The sequence below is a fragment of the Stegodyphus dumicola genome, chromosome 2 (genome assembly GCF_044657685.1).
Source record: "Stegodyphus dumicola isolate Sdum_Otavi_A_Nest chromosome 2, ASM4465768v1".
Classification (NCBI taxonomy): Eukaryota; Metazoa; Arthropoda; class Arachnida; order Araneae; family Eresidae; genus Stegodyphus; species Stegodyphus dumicola.
Genome location: NC_140769.1, coordinates 148,212,651 through 148,233,757, shown reverse-complemented (window position 1 = coordinate 148,233,757; position 21,107 = coordinate 148,212,651). Strand labels below are relative to the sequence as shown.

Genomic DNA, 21,107 nt, shown 5'->3' with positions numbered 1-21,107 from the left:
GTGAAGACGTGATATTTAATAAATAAATGTAACACGCGAAATGTTAAAAAAACGCCCCTTCGGACGTAATTTAAAATGTGAAACCTTTGAGAATTTTTAACACTTTTATTTTCTAGTTTATAATTGGAAGTAACCCAATTTACTTTTTATTTATATATACACTTCACTTGTTTGGCGTTAAGAATCCATTCCAAGGTGGGGCTTGAAGTTGTGGATAGAATTTAATTACTAATAAATTGATGTTTTAGCCTGTTAACTCTTTGATGTAGCTCCTGAGATTGGAACGTCCTCGGGATATTTTGTTCTTGCCTTGACATTCGATGCAGGATCTAAAATAATACACGCCACGCCCAAAATAAAATTTCCATCGCCTTAAGAAAGGGAATTCCCGGCCTTTAATTATTTCGGACGAAGCTACTGTCAGTCCAGTTATTTTGGGACACTCATCGTAAGGCCTAGATGCCCTGAAGTGGTAGGCTCTCATCTTTGTTACTAGGCCTTTTTTCGCCACTTGTCCATGTGATTAAATGTAATTCGCCCATGTGATTAAATGTAATTCATTTTTTGCAACAGAGTTTTCGTCTCGAAACTCACTTTTTGTCTGCATGACTTTCGTGTATGAATCATTTTTCAGATTGCAGTCACCAAATGTTATCGCTATGTAATATTTAAAACTAAAAAATACGGAAGCCTTCAGATTTTACATTACGCCCAAAGAGGCATTTTTGTAACGTTCCGTGTGTTACCTTTTTTTGTTAAATATCATGTTCTTCGCAATTAAACCATAAAATTCCCTTCAACGGCTATATTGCAAAATAATTTTAAAACGAGCATATCTTTAAAAGTTCCGATACACAGTCTCGCGCGTTGGAGATAAAAGTGTTTTTTCCGTACAGTGTTGCCATGGCTCGCTCTGAAATCGTTGAGTTTCTTAATCAAAAACTTATAAATGCTTTACAAAATATGAAAAAGATAATAAAACAAATTCAGAATTCACAACTACATGGATCTAGATACCGCTGTTTTATCACGACGCGAGAAACATACATACATTTATGCAGATTCTTCATTATTTAATTTCTTTAAATATAATACAGGGCTGTAATATTGGGTGGCAGCAATCTGAAAAGTGATTCGCTGTTTATAGTGAATTAATGTAAAATGCTAAAACTAAAATAATAGTCCTCTTCTGGGCAAACTGCCCCTTTGGGCTAAAAAGAAAAGAAAAAGCGACAAAAAAAAATTTTTTTAATCATTCCTTAAAAGACGTGTATAATCTAAACTTTCCATCGTTTTTCTATAAAACTGCGCGCATTTTATAGTAATTAGACTTTCGGCTGGTTTTCTCGTCTATTAATAAAAATCCAGATCCGTACTTAAAACCTCATTCCTATATCGTTGTCAACGTGGTTGGTTGAACTAAGAAAGTATTAAAATTTACCGGAAAGAAACTTGAGACACATGTTGAGAAACAGAAAAACTATTAGCCAGAAAGGTCACATTTTTCAGTTTCTGCAGCCAATATTATTCAAAAAACATCCTCCTTCGGCGAATCAGATTTTCTACAGGCGTATTTGGAATGAACCTAGATTTCGAAATGTGAAAGAAATAATGAAGTAATCTTAATAAAAAAAAGGGGGGGATATTTACAAATACAATGTCAAATTCAATTAACATTGAGGAGCTGAAATTTTGAGAGCTAATTTTTAAAAAACTACTCGTGCGATTTTTTGCAAAACTTCGTAATTTGGCATAATTTGTGTCGTAGAATCGAAATATGGAAAAAAATGCGCATGTCGTTTCAGGAAAAGTCCGATTTTGTTAGAACAATGCTATATACAAATCTAATATATATCCTAAATCGCGCTTTCGGGACATGAAAAACGCAATTTGATTTTTGTCATTCGGCCCAGTAGAATTGGAGGTATACAAATGCCCCCCCTTTTTTTTCACAATGTAACTCTTACAGTATTGTTTCTTTAAAAGGTACCCATATTCCATTAAGAATGTGTAGCAGCATTAACATTGCAATTAATATCTGTATTTCTGCTTTCCTGCAACTTGAATCTCGCCCGTTCTTCTTGTTGTTTTTGCTGCTCCTTGGGCCTCAAATGATCCATAAATAATAAGAGAAGGTGAATGCGCAACCGATTCGGTGAAACCACAGATGTCAGTTCGACATGACACAGGATTGATATCGAGTGCGATTTCTGATACATACCGGGCCCACCAGCGGTCGAGCGTTAAAGACGCTGAACACTGGTAGTTCGGTCCGAGGTTCGAAACCTGCGAACGGGCTGGCTGCATGAGAGTTTTCGTGGTTTTCCCCATGTGTAACGTGTATACGAGCCAGTTTCCCTTAGAAAGTCCTCCACGAAGGCATCCCTCCCTTTAAGCAGATAGTCCTCGAGACTTTGCTGTAATTAAATAATGTAACCTAACCTAGCTTCCCTGTGCGGAGTCGGCTGTCTGGCATATTTTTTTAGGCTGGCATAAAGTTAAAGAATTAGAAGGGAACGGTTCGACATGACCTTCGCACGTACCTTGCAAGGATTTTCTTTTGTTATTTAGAGGAAAACAATCATTCCATGGACGAATCCATTTTAAAATGTAGAGGAGCTTGTTCTGTGAATTGAGGGAGGGGGTTCACAGACTTACGCGAATATTTTTTAAACTGTCAGAACTCGAAGGAACTTCAGGAAGTTATGCTTATCGAATTTTACTTCCTCATATTAGGAAAAAATGTAAAAAAAAAAAAGGGAGGACTTTAAGGGGGGAAGAGGGGAATGAAGCCTCATCGTGGAATTGATCTTCTTCAGTATCCTCTTGCATCCGTTTCAGGTACGGCCTCGAATCAGAATCAGAAGTAAGCCTGGCTTGGCGGATTGGCCTTCAAGTCTGTAGGATCCAGTTTGATTTTTCTTTGAAGGTCACTTAAGACGCGCTAATCATTCTGAAGACACAGTTTCTCAATTCCATTTATCATGTATTCAACATGGCCATAGACGTTAACTCCAGGCGATACCATCTAATCAGAGTCTTTTCATGTATCATTTTGATCTTGATTTTGGATAGAATCTTTGCGAATATTCGACTGCGATGGCGAAGCCATATAATAAGAAAGTTTAATTTAAGAACCTTTTATGGCAAGCCGGTTTTACATTAGTACCAGAATTGGTATTATTCTCGAAATTCACTTTTTGTGTCCGAATCAATTTTTAGATTATACCCCCTAAATATCATCACGTTGTACACGTTTAAAAAAATAATGAAGAATCCGTGTGTTTTGTACGTATGCAATTACGCAATGTGGAAAAAATACGGAATTTGAATACACATATTCCGGCTCTCGAACATGGATATTTCGGAGCCCACATTTTTAATTTTGATTTTGATTTAGTTCGCATTTCATTCCAACTTAACAAATTCTTGTTTATCAAACTCGGCGATTTGAAAGCTAGAAGTAGCAACATTACTCGAAAAAAAAAAAAAAAAAAAAAAAAAAAAAACACTTTTATCTCCGGCATGCCAGACTGTTGCCATTCGATTAAAATTAAAAGAAATAAACACAGTTCTTAAAAGTATTTTTAATCCAAAGGGGCTTTGTCCCTGAAGGACTATTGTTTTCGTTTCGCGATTTTGCGTCAGGACACTATAAACGGCGTATCACTTTTTTTATCGTTGCCACCAAATACTATCGCCCTGTATTATATTTGAAGAAATTAAATAATGAAGAATCTGAGTAAATTTCTAGCATTGAGATAAAACAACGGCACCTAGAGCCATCCAATTTTGAATGACGTAACACTAGGGCATCTGAAAGCCCAAACTGAAATTTCGAATTTGGTTTATTATCGATTTCATATTTTGTAAAACTTTAACGAATTTTTTATTAACAAACTCAACGATTTAAAAGAGAGCAATGCAACACTCTACGGGGGGGGGGAGCGTTTATCTCCAGCGCGCGGAACTGTGTATCAGAAATTCTAAAGATACGCTCATTTTCAAATTATTTTGCGAGATTGCTGTTGAACTGAATTTTATGGTTTAAGTGCAAAGAACAGGATATTTATTAAATAAAGGTAACACACAAAACTTTAAAAAAACATCTTTTTGGACGTAATTGAAAATCTAAACTCTTTCAGATTTTCTTTTTTTTTTTTTTTTTTTTTTTTTTTTTTCTTTTTCTTTTTAATTGATTTTCTACTTTTTCCCGATCAATTGAAATAAAATTGCATTTAAATCACCAGATCTCCAATAAAAATAATAAATATTTTTATGGAATGGCACTAAGTGGACTCATTAAAACCAGTATATGCAAAAGTAGTATATATAAAAGAGTTTCATATAGTATATATATATGAAATTCTTTTAGGCGCTTTTAAGAAAGGAATACGGGAAAAATAATATAGCGAAGAAGAAAGAATGTAGAAATAATATGGACAACATAAAAAAATGCATGACAACTCCTAACACTTTATCGTATATTCTAAAGATGTGCTCTTTTTAAATAGTCTGCAGGTTTTGTCGTGGATTTTATTGGCGTAAGTGTGAAGAAAGCAATGTAAAGACAATATTCGACTAAATTAAAGCAATGTAAAGACACTAAAAAGAGAACAAAAAATTGTTAGCAGAAGCTTGTCTAAGAGCTGATTGGTAACCGTGAGCGTAAAAAAAGTGTAACCAATCTTTTGGTGCGAGGCTGAAACACCAAAAATCGAACCGTTTTCCTCGAAATGTATCACAAAGTTCGAAACTCCTCACGTTTTTCGTTGAGTTTTTAATCAAAATTGCGTAAAATTAACACAAAATGCATTGGCGGAAAAAGTGCAGAACCTGTGCGATTGATTTTTGGAAAATCTTTACACAGTCTCACGCGCTGAACATATTTTTTTTTTTTCACAACGTTGCCATTGTTCGCTTTGAAACCCTTGAGTCTGTTAATAAGAAATTCGTTAAAGTTTTACTAAATACGAAATCGATAATAAAATAAATTCCAAATTTGGGCTTCCAGATGCCATTATTCGCAGGAGGATGACGTTATTCAAAATTTAATGGCTCTAGTAATTTTAATTGCTCGCCGTTTTATCACAATGCGAAAAGCATACATTGATGCAGATCTTCATTATTTAATTGCTTTAAATATAATACAGGGCGATAATATTTAGTGGCCGCAATTTGAAATGTGATTCGCCGTTTATAGTTTTCAATGCAAGATGCAAAACGAAATTAATAGCCCTTCTCGGCAAATTGCCCCTTTGAACTAAAAACAAATTCCAAATTTGGGCTTCCAGATGCCCATATTCGCAGGAGGATTACGCTATTCAAAATTGCATGGCTCTAGGCACAGTTGTTTTAACACAATGCGAGAAACATATATTTATACAGTTTTGCAGATTCTTCATTATTTAATTTTTTTTAATATAATACAGGGCTCTAACATTTGGTGGCAACAATTGAAAAGTGAAACAATGTTTGTAGGGAATCAACACAAATTGCCAAAAGGAAATTAATATTCCTTCTGGGCAAATTGCCCCTTTGAACTAATAAGCAAAGAACATAAAACGCAATAGCGCAACTTAACAATGTTGTTTAATTATAACACTACTCACACTATTAACAAGTATAAACAATCTAATCCTGAATGAAGCATACAGTTAAAATTACAATCATATGAAGCACTGTCAAACAGACAAACTAAATGTCGAACACACGTCAAAGGGGAACGGTATTACCAAACTAACATTGCCATTAGCTCAACAGAAATGTTACGTTAAGGCTCTTGGAAAAGTCATCATTTCAGGATTAAAGCTGAAGCCGTAAAAGTCAAAATCATGAAAAAAATATGTTTCTGAATAATAAAGTTTAAAATAAAATATTAAAAAGGCGCAAATTTACATTCGTTTTGAATATTCATTTCATTTTTTTCTGTAAAAATATTGTTTGAGAAAATATAGTTTCTGTAAAAAAATATTGTTTCTGTATAAATATTGTTTGTTCACAGTTTGAGAACCGGTGTTTTAAAGTTTAATAATGATTTATCGGCAGAGATAATCGGTAGGAAATCACAGTTAAAACAGCGAAAAATTTTATAACATATTACACGAAAATGCATTTAGAATAAAATGGGAATTTCTGTATACTAGAAAAGTCAGGGCCCACCAGCGGCCGAGCGGTAAAGTCGCTGAATACTGGTAGTTCGGTCCGAGGTTCGAATCCCGCGAACGGGCTGACTGCATGGGCGTTTTCGTGGTTTTCCCCATGTGTAACGTGTATACGAGCCAGTTTCCCTTAGAAAGTCCTCCACGAAGGCATCCCTCCTCTTAGGCAGATAGCCCTCGAGGCTTTGCCATACTCACACACACACACACTAGAAAAGTCAAAAAAATATATAACACCATTCCGTTAAAGTATTGAATGTTTTTAATCAGATACGTCACGAATTAAATGAATTTTTATTTAAGTGAATCAGACTCGAAAGTAAAAAAAAAAAAAAAAATATTCTTAAGAACTGCATCTACTGCTTTTTAATAGTTTAGTTTGATAATTAATAACCATTCGATTAAATATGAAAGAAATAATATCTTACGTTTTTTCCAATGGCAACATATTCAAAGGTAAAACAATGCTAAATCTTACTTCGAGAGTAATAGCTCTTTCAGGCTTAAAAAAAATTTTGGGTATGAGGAAAGAAGATAAAAATGTACATAACATTAATTTAAAAAAATCTTAAAGCTTTCAGATTTTATATTACACCCAAAACGCCGTTTTTTGTAAGTTACATTTATTATTAAATATCCTGTTCTTCGCACTTAAAACATAAAATTCAATTCAACGGCAATATCCCAAAATATTTAAAAGAGCATATCATTAGAATTTCCGATACACAGTCTCGCGCGCTGGAGATATTTTTTTTTTTTTTTTCGTATAGTGCTGCCATTGCTCGCTTTGGAATCCTTGAGTTTCTTAATAAAAAACTAATAAATGCTTTACAAAATATGAAAAGGATAATAAAACAAATTACAAATTTGAGTTTACAGAGGCCCATACTCGGTGGAGACGTACATTCTTCAAAATTCGATGGTTCTAGGTACCGTTGTATACAATGCCAGAAACATACATACATTCATGCAAATTCTGCATTATTTAATTTCTTTAAATATAATATAGAGCTCTAATATTTGATGGCAACAATTTGAAAATTGAGCCGACATTACATGCACATGCACGTTTCGATAGCATTTGAGCTGTTCCTCTAGGCTAAAATTATTTAAATATCTTTAGAAGACCTATCTTTAGAAGTTCCAATAGACATAAATATGTTTTTTCCTGTACAATGTTGCCATTGTTAGCTTTGAAATTGATGAGTTTGTTAATCAAAACGTCATTAAAGTTTTATAAAATGTGAAGTAAATAATAAAACAAAATCGAAATTCAAAATTCGGGCTTCCGTGTGCCCATGTTCAAATAGAGGATTACGTTATTCAAAATTTGATCGCTGTAGGTACCGTCGTTTTTTCACAATGCGAAAAACATGCATACCTTGACGGAAATTTTTAATTTCTTAATTTTTTTAATATAATACAAGGCTCTGATATTTGGTGGCAACAATTTAAAAAGTGATTCGCCTTTTATAGTGAATCAACGCAAAATGCCAAAACGAAATTAATAGCTGTGTGGGGGTAAAGCCCTTTGGGCTAATAAAGTGAAGCCCCCCCCCAAAAAAAAGTGTCAAACATACTTTTCACTAATATAAGTTGTATTTTCATCTGCGTCATCGAAAACTTAGCATATTTTATATTAACACAAATACGCAATAAAATGTATATACTGCTTTATCTAGCCTAGATAAATATTATGAAGTAAACTTAGGCTTTTGACTCGGAGTTCAAATAATTTTGCAATCAAAGGCTTGTAAATGAAAATAGGCAACAATAAAAATGATTCAAAGTTACTGACCGCTAAAAATTCCAACATTCAGTTGTTCGCTGTCCAAATCTTCCACAAAACGTCCCAGGTATTTATTCAGTGCGTATGCTACAACGCCTTCGAACATGATGTTCCTTTTGTTGATGCACTTGATTTTGTTGATGAGTTTATGAACTTATTCAACAAACCTGAAAAATGAAGTCAAAGATTAATAGTTTAAACGTGAGTCAGTCATGCAATGTATACTTACGAGCACATGTTTTTAAATATCAGTGAAAGAATGGAATTTCTCAGCATTTTTGTATTTGAATTTTATTTGATATACACTCCTGATACTTGGTGTTTCAAATCCTGACATAATTTTATTTCTAATCTCCGCTTAGTGGTTTATCTTTCACTGTTATTTTTATCAACGCGCTTATCTCTCGGATTTATCATTAAGGGTATTTTTCCGTCTGTCTATGCTTTTTCCAACATTAGTAACCCTACTTTTACAACAGGCAAGATAATAAAATACAGCTATTTAACCTTCAGAGGGCGTTTGCGGTTTTTTAAAACGATTAAAAAAATCTGAAAGGTTTTAGATTTTAAATTACGTCCAAAGCGGCGTTTTGTGTGTTACCTATTATGTTATTTATTAAATATTATGTTCTACGTACTCAAACTATAAAATTCAGTTCAACAGCAATACCGCAATTAATTTTTAAATGAGCCTATCTTTAGATTTCCGATACACAGTCTTGCGTGCTGGAGATAATTTTTTTTTATTTTATTTTATTTTTTTTTTCCTGTACAGTTTTGCCGTTGATCACTTCGAAATCATTTAGTTTTTTTAATCCAAAATTCGTTGAAGTGTTACAAAATATGAAATCGATAATAAAACAAATTTCAAATTCAAATTAGGGCTGCTACATTCCCATATTCTATGGAAGATGACGTTATTCAAATTTGGATGGCTTTAAGTACCGTTGTTTTATCACAGTGCGAGAAACACACATACATTTATGCAGATTCTTCATTACTTAATTTCTTTAAATATAAGACGATAATATATTGTGGCAACGATTTGAAAAGTGATACAGCCTTTTAAAGTTTTTTACGCACTTAGTTATTCTGCATGCAATATTTGCAGAATTGTCAACAATTTAAAAGTTGTTTCAGTGCGAATAATCCTAATTGTTGTTTATTATAGTAGCCATATTTGTTTACATTTGAAATTTAGCAGAATCGTGAATTCAGTTTCTGCAGTTTCAGTGCCTTTTTGCCGAGTGGGACCAAAATTAAACTTTCATTTTTTTTGCACTAAAGAGTCTGCCTTGTTACCTGCTGGCCGAATGGCTTGTTTTTGCATAGAAACTCTAATAACTGTAAATTTTGTTTTTAACTTTATTTGTTGTTTTATGTTTTCTTATATCTTTAAAATTTTAATGGAGATATTTTGAGCTTTTATGTATTTTTGCCTTGCCGCGAACTCAGAATAGAATTAATTGAATAAGCAGTATATCTCTAATGAAATTCGAGGAAATAAGTTTAAACGAAATGGAGCAAAAAATGCGTGTAATTTAATATTCCGTACAAGGAAGTCATGTGGTGTACACATCAGATATTTCCCTCTTAACGAAACAGTCGAAATTTGTATTTTCTTCTCCAAAGAAAAGTTTTTCCTTACTTTCGGGCGTAGGTTCGGACACCGAAATATAATTTCGCCAAAATTATTCCTAAAAGGGACAAAGCTAATTATTAACATTCACATTTTTTTTTTTTTTTTTTTTTTTTAAGTTACCAAAAGAATACTTGTAGTGCAAGACACATACTAAGACGTTATAGATTGAAAACACAGAAATTATTAAATCACAGAAATTAACTTCAAATTACTATTAACTTAACCTTGTGGATACCTAGTTACTTGAATTTTTTTTTTACATTTGCAGCATATTCAACCCTTGGTTATAATTGACGTATGAGTGAGTACGTCATGCATTTGTTTTCGCAAAGATTCCCATCACGTTCTGATACGTCACTAAAACTGAGACGAGATTTAACCAGTTCCTTCTGGTTTATTTCAAAGTAATGTGTATTTGCTGCAAGAGAACAAATAATTTCAGTAGTTTAAAGTGAACCTTGTTTGGGATACACAACTCCATAATAACAGAAATAGACAATATATTTTATCAAAGTGCTTTAAGAATTCAACGGGTATAAAGGAAGTTAAGAAATTTCTTTCCTAAAAAAATCATGCAAAACTTTTTATATAATTAAAATTATTATATATTACTTAAACATAATATAAAAAATTACAATGAAATAATCAACATTACTTAACACAAATATTAATTACTCTAACAAATAAATTAACCAACTTTGCGTTGCAAAATCTTAAAAATTCAAATGGTATAAAGGAACTCAGCGCGTTCGTTCGCTAATAACACAGTCACTACTACAGCCATCGTCACTAAACTTTCTACAATTCTTTTCTGCATCCTGGAAAAGAACAACGTCCCCTTTCCCCCCAAAAAAACTAGCCTTTTTCTTTCATTTATTAAATTTTAATAAAATAATAAAAGAATATAGAAAACATTGATAAATACCAAAACTTGAATAAAAGAAAATCTGGAAGGTTTCAGATTTTGCATTACGTCTAAACGGCCGTTTTTTTTAACATTTTGTCTGTTACCTTTATTTATTAAATATCACGTTCTTCGCACTTAAACCAAAAAACTCAGTTCAACAGCAATATCACAAAATAATTTTAAATTGGTCTTATCTTTAGAATTTCCGATGCACAGTCTCGCGCGCTGGAGATAAAAATGTTTTTTCTGTACAACGTTGCCATTGCTCTCTTAGAAATATTTGAGTTTGCTAATCAAAAATTCGTTGAAATTTTACTAAATATGAAATCGACAATGAAACAAATTCCAATTTTCAAAATTCAAAAAATTCAAAAAAAAAAAAAAAAAGATTCAGATGCCCATATTCGCAGTAGGATTACGTCATTCAAAACTGGATGGCTCTATGTACCGTCGTTTTATCACAATGCGAGAAACATACATACATTGATGCAGATTCTTCATTATTTAATTTCTTCAAATATAATACAGGGCGATAACATTGGGTGGTAACAGTTTGAAAAGTGAAACGGATATTCAGATTGATTCGACGCAAAATCACAAAACGAAAACTAATTCCTTTGGACTAAAAAATAGCTAAAATCAGAGATATTAATTAGAAACTCATAAAACGCTAATTTTCGCCTCATTTTTCTGAGTGGCAACAGTGCAGAGTCTATTAGCTTACGCGCAACACAAACGAAAAACACACACACAGACGCTTCCTTTTATTATATCTACTAGAGATTTATTATATGCCGATGTTTTCTAGGTCATTTTTTTCTCGCTCGCTTAATGTTATCGTTTGGCTAATACTTCTAAAATAGTCGTGGATAAACGCGATGAAATTAAGTGGTGCTTAATGTATACCTAGTTTAAGATGAAACTTGAAAAAATAGAACAGATAAATTTCTGAGGTCAAAAGTTACATCCTTGACATACTCTTCGATTACCATGGCCTCAACTTTCAACATCTCATTCACAAGATAGAAATATTGCTAGTCGTTAATGCCACAGCCTCTTTGAACCCTCACTGTAAATTCCACATGGAAGTTTTTTTGGCTTAAAGGAAAACAACTACAAGTAGAATTTCAAATGACCAGTTATAACTGTACTTCCAGCCCCCATGCTGGCTTTGTCATTTGACCCCATCTACCAAGTTCAAGGATTCCAAAATAGTTGGTGTCACTCTGCCTATTCAGGCAAGTTTTGCCGAACCGGTTGTTGATTGTCGAAACACTGCCTATAATTATAACTGTAAACATGTCTCCGTTCTGTAATAAATGCTCTATAATGAAATAATCAACAATAATTACAATAATTGCCACATAAACGCTGTTAGTATCACTTCTGATTCTCTGATATCTAAAATAATAATCTATGAACGCTAGAGATTAAATAACCCAAAAACCAATTTTAAAAAAAATCTGAAAGCTTCGAGATTTTACATTACACCAAAAGGTGCGTTTTTTTAACTCTTTCTGTGTTACCTTTATTTATTAAATATCATGTTCTTCTCCCTTAAACCATAAAATTCAATTTGTAGAGCCATTTTTTTTGGAAGCAAACAAGATGAAAAAAGAGCAACGCTTTCCCCGGGATTCGAACCACGGATCCCTGGAATTTGCGGCCAGCGTGCAGACCATCACACCGCGAAGGCATGCTAAGACGGCGGAAGAAACGCCTTATAAATTCAACGGCAATATCGCAAAATAATTTTAAATCGACATATCTTTACAATTTCCAGTAATAGTCTTTCGCGCTGGAAATAAAAATGTTGTTTTAATCCAAAGTGGCAATTTGCCCTAAAGGACTATTGCTTTCGTTTTGCGATTTTGCGATGAATAAAAGGCTGTATCACTTTTCAAGTCGTTGCCACCAAATATTATCGCCCTGTATTATATCTGAAGAAATTAAGTAGTGAATAATCTGCATAAATGTATGCATATTTCTCGCATTGTGATAAAACGACGATACCTACAACCATCGAATTTTGAATAACGTAATCTTCCACCGAATATGGGTATCTGCAAGCCCAAATTTGGAATTTGTTTTATTATCGATTTCATATTTTGTAAAACTGACGAATTTTTCATTAACAAACTCAAGGATTATTTTAGAGCGAACAGTGGCAACGTTGCACAGAAAAAAACATTTTTATCTCCAGCGCGCGAGACTGCGTATCGGAAATTCTAAAGATAGCCCGAATTTAAAATTATTTTGCGGTATTGCTCTTGAAATGAATTTTATGGTTTAAGTGCAAAGATCATGATATTTAATAAATAATGGTAATACACAAAATGTTAAAAAAACGCCCCTTTGAACGCAATTTAATTTAATTTATTTATTTATTCCCTTACTGTGTTGTCATTGCTCGCTGAGTTGAAAATCGTTGAGTTTCATAATCTAAAATTCTTTAATGTCTGACAAAATATGAAATAGATAATAAAACAAATTCCAAATTCAAGCTTCCAGATGCCCATATTCGAAAGCGGATTACGTCATTCAAAATTGGATGGCTCTAGGTTCAGTTGTTTTATCACAATGCGAGAAATATGCATACATTTGTGCAGATTCTTCATTTTTTAATTTCTTCAAATATAATACAGGGCTGTAATACTTGGTAGCAACAGTTTGAAAAGTGAACCGACAATTCAAGTTTCCAACACAAAATGCCTAAACGAAATTAATAACCCTTCTGGGCTGACTTCTTTGGGCTAATAAAGGCTATTTTTGTGATGCAAATACACTTCTACTCCGCTACATCGAGCTTCGGGTATCACAAAACCGTATTATAACGAACACAGCTCGAAACGAAACCCAGATAAAACAAAAGTGACACTTAGAGTTACAACAGGTGCCGTTGAGTTGCGATCATGTTTTCCATAACTATTCTGATAAGATTAAACGATAAGGGAAAAAATCCTTTTCTAAACAGCAGTGGAATTTTACTAATAAATTTAAATATAGCCAAACACATATAAATAAGTACTTTTATAGCATTTTAATTAGGAAAAGGTAAAAATGCGTTTATGATATCTTTATAATGTATTCAATGCAAAAGTTCATAATATTTCTAAAATTCGAGTAACAGATGGGACACTGTCAATCGAATTTTAGATGGGACACTGTCGTTCGATTTGATTAATATAATGTGTTTAGTGCAAAAGTTCATAACATTTCTAAAATTCGATTGACAGTTGACACTGTGTGGGAAAAAAGGACAGTTCTCCCGTTCTACTCGGCGGATTGACGAAATTATTCAAATTGCGTTTTTCATGTCTCGAAAGCACGACTTAGGATACATATTAGATTTATAAATAGCATTGCTTGCTCTACTATAGGTATTTTTATACAAAATCGGACTATCCTTAAAATAATATACCAGTTTTTGTTTCCCATATTTCGATTCGAAGACTCAAATTATGACTAGATATTAAATTTTGTATTTTTTCGTAAGAAATTCATGGAGAAATTTAGTGAAATCGGAGTGGATATATATATATATATATATATATATATAATTTTGGTGCGGCCAATTGCAACCAAAATAGGAGGTGCGTATCTACATGTTATAGCAGTCCTATATACAAAATTTCAAAGTTCTGAGGCTAACCGTTTTTGAGTTATGCACTGTAAAAAAAAATCTGTAAGATTACTAAGAAAACTCATGGAAACTGGGATGCCATGGGTTATTTGAGTAACAGTAACAGGTGTTTTCTTTGTAACTTTACAAGAGTTTTGCCTGTAATGGTTACAGATGATTTTCTTGTAATATCACAGCATATAGTTATGTAAGTAGAACATATTTTTCTCATGTAAAATCCCAAACGATATATCTGTAATGGTTACAGATTATTTGCGTGTAATATTACAGCAAATAATTATGTAAAAAGAACATGTTTTTCTTATGTAAAATCTCAACAGATATATCCGTAACCGTTACAGTTTATTTGCTTGTATTATTACAGCAAGTTATTATGTGAATACTTTTCTTACGTAAAATTCCAATGATTGTATCTGTAAAGGTTTCAGATTATTTCCTTCTAATATCTCATTCAGTAATTATATGTGTGTAGAATATATTTTTCAAAATGAAATACTAAAGGATATGTCTATAAAAGTAATAGATTTTTTGTCTAAAATGATGCTTATTATAATAAAATACATTGAAATCAATATGTTTTGAGTAAAACAATGATATCTGTAGGTATATATATCATTTTGATTAATAATCGATTTGAGCTTAATTTGATAACTAAGTTCAAATTGATATGCTACTACTTACATTAAATTACATGTATATCCTTTACATAAAATAATGGAAAGGCATCTGGAATTTATATTTGGCCTGTAAAATAGCTGAAAAAAAAAAAAAGTATGCTTTATTTGCATGTTTTAGTGTCAATTATTAAGATATGTTCTAGAACTTTCTTTTCAGTAATTTTAGCTAAAATAGACACATGTTGCTCTAGATTTAACTTATATGAGTAAACATGTTGCATGTTGATATGATCATATTATTACTATAAAAGAAATTTTGTGAAATATTTCTATAAAGAACTCAGAACAGCTGTTCTTCATGTTTCAAAAATATTGTAGAATCGATACTTACTGTCTAGGAATATGATGTCTGTAAACTTACTTCCGATGTGGCTGTCTAGGGGCTTGAAATGACTAATTCGACTTATGAATAACTCGAATATTTAATGAAACATAAATAGTTGCTACAAACTACAAAATGATTAATGTGTAGAAAGATGAATTTTCATAGATGATATATACAGATGAAGAGAAGGAATCGTCTTTTACAAGCAAACATCTTTGAATCGCGTCATCGTCTTAATGGCGGAATCGTCTGACTTCCATCATCGAGAAAGTGAAAGATTTATTCTCACAGCTTGTCGCGTCATCCGATTATAATGAACGATGCCATACCACAATATTATATTCTCTCTTTCTAAAAAATGACATTTTCAGTAAATTAAAGAATTCAACATAGCAATGAACTTCATTTTGTTACTACAAGGAATTCAAAATTTTGTTCATAAGCTTGAATTACAACGTCCAACTAATCTCTTTATTCTTATCTGCACTCAGTGTTTGTCAACAGTCTGCTATTGTTTGAAATAACATATGGTAACTGCATAACGTTTTTACCTTACCTTCAAATAATTTCCTTTGAATTAACAGATAGAAGTCTTTCATTAAAACCCTAATACCATGCCTTTTGAATAAGCATAAAACTTCACCAACTGACCTTAATTTTTAAAGCCTTGCTTCCATTAAAATTCTTGATGCTTAATACAATTATGCATTTAACAAATTTGTTTCAAAAATTAATACTTCGGTTTAACTTAAAATTTAATGGATTTTAATTTTACCTATAATTTTTTACAAACATGATATGTAATAAACCTAAGCTTAATATTTACCATTTAGAAAGTGATACTAAAAAGTATTTCTAGTTATTATAAATTTCGAGATTTGCATACGAAATTGTGAAATATACTTATGACCTAAACTTCCACAATTATAACACCTTGGCTCTTTAATCTTACTAGGTACAGCGCATGTTTTATTTTGTGTGTTAGTACTTAAAGAACCCTTATTTTTCGTATCTGGAACGCGAATAAATTTTTAATTTCTCTTTGAATTCAGAAATTGTTTTACACCCGTACAAAACAATTTTGTTACTATCAAACTTCATGCTCTCTCTCTATATATATATTACAGCATGGTAATCCAATTTTTTAAAGTATTTAAGCTGTTCCTAATTACTGAAGTTATTATAAAGAAATATGATTAAAAGTGTTATATAAGCACATGTTTAAAACATCTATTAAAATAATTTTTATAAGCTTTTTAAGAGCATGATTATGATTTTAAAAGAAATGTTTGTTTCTTTATTTAGGAGACATGGTTTACAAAGAGGGGGAAAACCATTCATTTTTTCCAAGCAGTCGAAACAAATTTTTATGAAATGTTATATTGTGTTATTTTTAATTAATTCTTTTTTTTAGGTTTTATGTAAAGTTAATAAATTAAGTAATAAATTATTTTTACTTCTGTATTTTAATTAGCATATTATTTGCTTCATAATGTTTCACAATAAAATTAAATTCAATAAACTTCTTAGTGAACCGTCTCATTAGGACAAGCTACCTCAGTCAATCACTTTTTAAATTTAACCAGCATTCCTCATAAAATAACTAAACTTCTCTAAGATGCCCACTATCATTGAAGATCAAAATCTTCAGGAATCATGCATAGCTAGATTAGAGAAGGTTCATTGTACAAAAACAGCCAATATGCAAATCTTTTCATAAATGAAGCCACCATAGTTATTAAATATAATATACAGTATACAGTATATATTCAGAATTCAGAACTTGAGTAATTTCTCGAACTGTTTTAGCATTCGAAAAATATTATATTTATTATCTTAAATTTCTAAAACAATATTACATATTGCTCCAAATGAATCACTGGGACTCGGACAACATTTTCCCCCTCGCTTTCTTTTAGCAACAGGATTCTGAAATTGTTTTAATGATTTAGGTAATGTTTGTCTTCCTTAAGGCGCTCACAAAACAAGTTACCCTAAATTTTTCGTCTGCATAGTGGTCGTTTTCATCTTACTAACTGATTTGCTAGTGGATTTTGGGTGCATGGCCTATTATTGATGAAACAATAATAGTGAACAGCTTCAAGAAAATGGGGATATCTAATGCTCTTGATGCCATATTCCCACTTATTTTTACTAATTTTATCTTCCGAAAATTAAGAGGGAAAAATTAAACGAATAATTTAATTTCCAAAGGACACAGTCACAGTAGGAATATAACAAATGAAAAGTAATCATGGATAAACTACTACTATCACAATATTATTTCTTTAAAGGAAACATCTATTTCAATAAGAATACACATAATTGCAACATCTAATAAGTTAAGACACAATAACACGCCGAATAAATACTAATTCAGACGTCAAACAACAAAAATAAGCGTTATACCTACAAAATTTTCACAGGACTAGTTTCGATGGTTTTACAGAACCATCATCTTCAGCTGCAAAACCGCAAATGAGCAAGATAGGAAATAATGATTAGATAAGATAAAAAAGCCTGGACAAGAATAAGCAAGTGGCGCCATCTGTTGGCGAAACCAGAACTAAAACATAATTTCTCTAAAAGCCGAAGGCAAATTTGGATTGGAATTAGGATCGTTAACTAGAACAGAAAGATTTTTATGAATGTGAAATGCCTCTAGAAAATCCAGTTCTCCAATGGAAGATGTTTTTTGAATAATTTTGGCAGCAGAAAAATTGAAAGTGTGATTTTCGGACCAACAATGTTGAGCAACAGAAGACTTCTGTGTTTCCTTTTTTCTAACATATGCCTCATGTTCCTTGACGCGAAATTTTAAGGCTCTCTTAGTTTGACCAATGTAAATTAAACCACACTGGCAAGGAATCCTATAAATACCCCAGGAATTCATATCCGGAATGGGGTCCTTGAGTATAGAAGTTGGAATTTTATTGATGGGAGAATAAACAACCCGAAAGTTAAATTTCTACAAAATATGTGCAACTTTATAGCTAATTGATGGAAAGAAGGGAATGACAACATAATTTTTATAATCTCCTAAAATAAGAGTGTGGGTTTTAGTGTGTTGAGATGAGAATTTTTTAACTGCTTGATTAATAATGTTGGGTGAAAAGCCCCTGTCAATAGCTATTGCTTTTAAATAATTTAGTTCTTCATCAAGGGCTAGTTTGGAGTCATCAAGGGCTTTTCACCCAACATTATTAATCAAGCAGTTAAAAAATTCTCATCTCAACACACTAAAAGCCACACTCTTATTTTAGGAGATTATAAAAATTATGTTGTCATTCCCTTCTTTCCATCAATTAGCTATAAAGTTGCACATATTTTGTAGAAATTTAACTTTCGGGTTGTTTATTCTCCCATCAATAAAATTCCAACTTCTATACTCAAGGACCCCATTCCGGATATGAATTCCTGGGGTATATATAGGATTCCTTGCCAGTGTGGTTTAATTTACATTGGTCAAACTAAGAGAGCCTTAAAATTTCGCGTCAAGGAACATGAGGCATATGTTAGAAAAAAGGAAACACAGAAGTCTTCTGTTGCTCAACATTGTTGGTCCGAAAATCACACTTTCAATTTTTCTGTTGCCAAAATTATTCAAAAAACATCTTCCATTGGAGAACTGGATTTTCTAGAGGCATTTCACATTCATAAAAATCTTTCTGTTCTAGTTAACGATCCTAATTCCAATCCAAATTTGCCTTCGGCTTTTAGAGAAATTATGTTTTAGTTCTGGTTTCGCCAACAGATGGCGCCACTTGCTTATTCTTGTCCAGGCTTTTTTATTTTATCTAATCATTATTTCCTATCTTGCTCATTTGCGGTTTTGCAGCTGAAGATGATGGTTCTGTAAAACCATCGAAACTAGTACTGTGAAAATTTTGTAGGTATAACGCTGATTTTTGTTGTTTGACGTCTGAATTAATCTAATAAGTTATTTCATTTCTTTGTAATTTGAATTTCTCCCATTCTCATTGTTGTTCTTGCAACTCCTTAGGCCTCAGATCATACATAAATAATTAGAGAAGGTGAATATGCAGCTGATAAAGCAAATTTGCACAGTGAATAGCAGCTTTCACTATCATAGATCATTTTTTGTATTAGGCTGACATAATATTTAACAGTTAGAAGAGAAAGATTCAACGAGGCCTTTAGTGCACAAAAGTTTGCCTTTGTTAGTATGACGAAAACAATCATTATGTCAATAAATCCATTTTAAAATCTTGGGATATTCATTTTCTAAATTCATTAAAAGGGGGAAAATTATGCAAATATATTTTTTTTTTTTTTTTTTTTAATTTTCAGAATCTGGTCCTAAAGCTGGGTGGGGTGGAATATGCAACGCATTTCGATAATTCTGAAGATCATTGCTTCTGGTAGTACAAACTGAGTGGTGATAACTTTGCATGCTGTAGAAGACGACACAAATTGCAGTTCCAGATACATTAAATGCTTTGAGGTCTAGGGAATAGCAGTGGGCAATAATAAGAATGAAATTCAAGGTATAGGGAAGTAGGAATGAAGATTATTATTATTATCAGATACTGAAATGTTAATGTTACTAAGCATTCTTATTGGAATGTAGGTTTCTTTTATATAATAATACTATGATAGTTACCAGTAGTTCATTCAAGAATATTTTTGATTGGTTATGGTCTTACTGTAATCACATCCTTCAAAATTAAATTGATTGCTTTATTTCCCCCTTGATTTTTATACTATAATATTAGTAAAAAGGAAGAAAAACTCTGCAAGTAAACATAACTCCTCTTTATATATAGAGGCATGTATCTTCGTGTGCAACTAAGCAAAACAAATGCGACTTTTTCTTCGTTAAAAAATTTGTGTTAATAAATCGGATGAGAATTAAGTTCATTTTAAAGACTTATGACACATGAAATATACATGATCAAAATAAATTAGAAAATTTAAGTTCGAATAAATTTTAAGCTAAATTACGAGTTTAAGTTTCAATACTTCAGTTGTAATAATTAATACTAACAAAACCAAACATCATATTCCCATTCTGCACAGTATAAAAATTCTTCTGCAAAACTGCAGAAATTACCAACACTTTGGCTTACTTAATTTATAATTTAATTTTGCACAAAAATTTGTTTTTGATTTCACTGGCATAATTTCATTCACTTCAGCATATATTTATAAATGCAGAAGGTTTTTGTACCTTACATAATTTTAAATCTTATGTAACCTAACGTAATTAATAACAAAATCAAAACATAGATCAGAAACTGCATAAAATTTAATAAATAATTTCTACTAGTGTCACACGAAATGCTATGAAATTAATCAATAAAATGAGATAAAATATATAGAATTAATATACCACATGTGTGAAGTTGGAAGTTTTACGTTAAATACTTTTTTTTAATTAAGTATTTTTTAAAATGATACCTTAGAGCATGGGACCTTTCGTAATTAGAACTTCCAAATCCACTTCGCTATTCTTTCATAATATTGCTTTTCTTTTATTAACAAGAAATATTGCATTCAGTTATCTAATTTAAGATTTCCAAAAATAATGCTACTGAAAGGCATGAATACTTACTTAAATTTGAAATTAATTTAGTTGACTTAAAATAGTATTTTAAAAAAAATAAATCGGTAAAATCCTAGTTTACGGTGCAGCCTTGGCGTGACCTTTGAAAATTATCGCCAACACCAAAAATGATCCAGAGAACGTCTATATATATACTATACACACATAGTATATATACTATATACATAGTATATACTATGTATATAGTAGTATATATACTATATACATAGTATATACTATGTTTAACTGTATATTTTCTTTGAATGACCCGTTAACTACTCATCGTATATGTCCCGTTTTTATTGCTCATCATAAAGTCGCCAAAAGTAGCCAAATCCCGTGTGCACCGGATACTAGGATTAAACCAATAAATCTTCATATATACGTCTAAAAATCA

The 21,107-nt window shown here is 31.8% G+C and overlaps 1 pseudogene across 1 annotated transcript in view; it reads right to left on the bottom strand.

Moving 5' to 3' along the window:
• The window catches only part of LOC118196816 (hydroxymethylglutaryl-CoA synthase 1-like), a 119,283-nt pseudogene extending 111,175 nt beyond the window's left edge, over positions 1–8,108 (bottom strand). Inside the window, exon 1 of the transcript XR_015039599.1 lies at positions 7,960–8,108. The product of XR_015039599.1 is annotated as a hydroxymethylglutaryl-CoA synthase 1-like (transcript). The remainder of the gene's footprint in view (positions 1–7,959) is intronic.
• Positions 8,109–21,107: the final 12,999 nt, after the last annotated feature.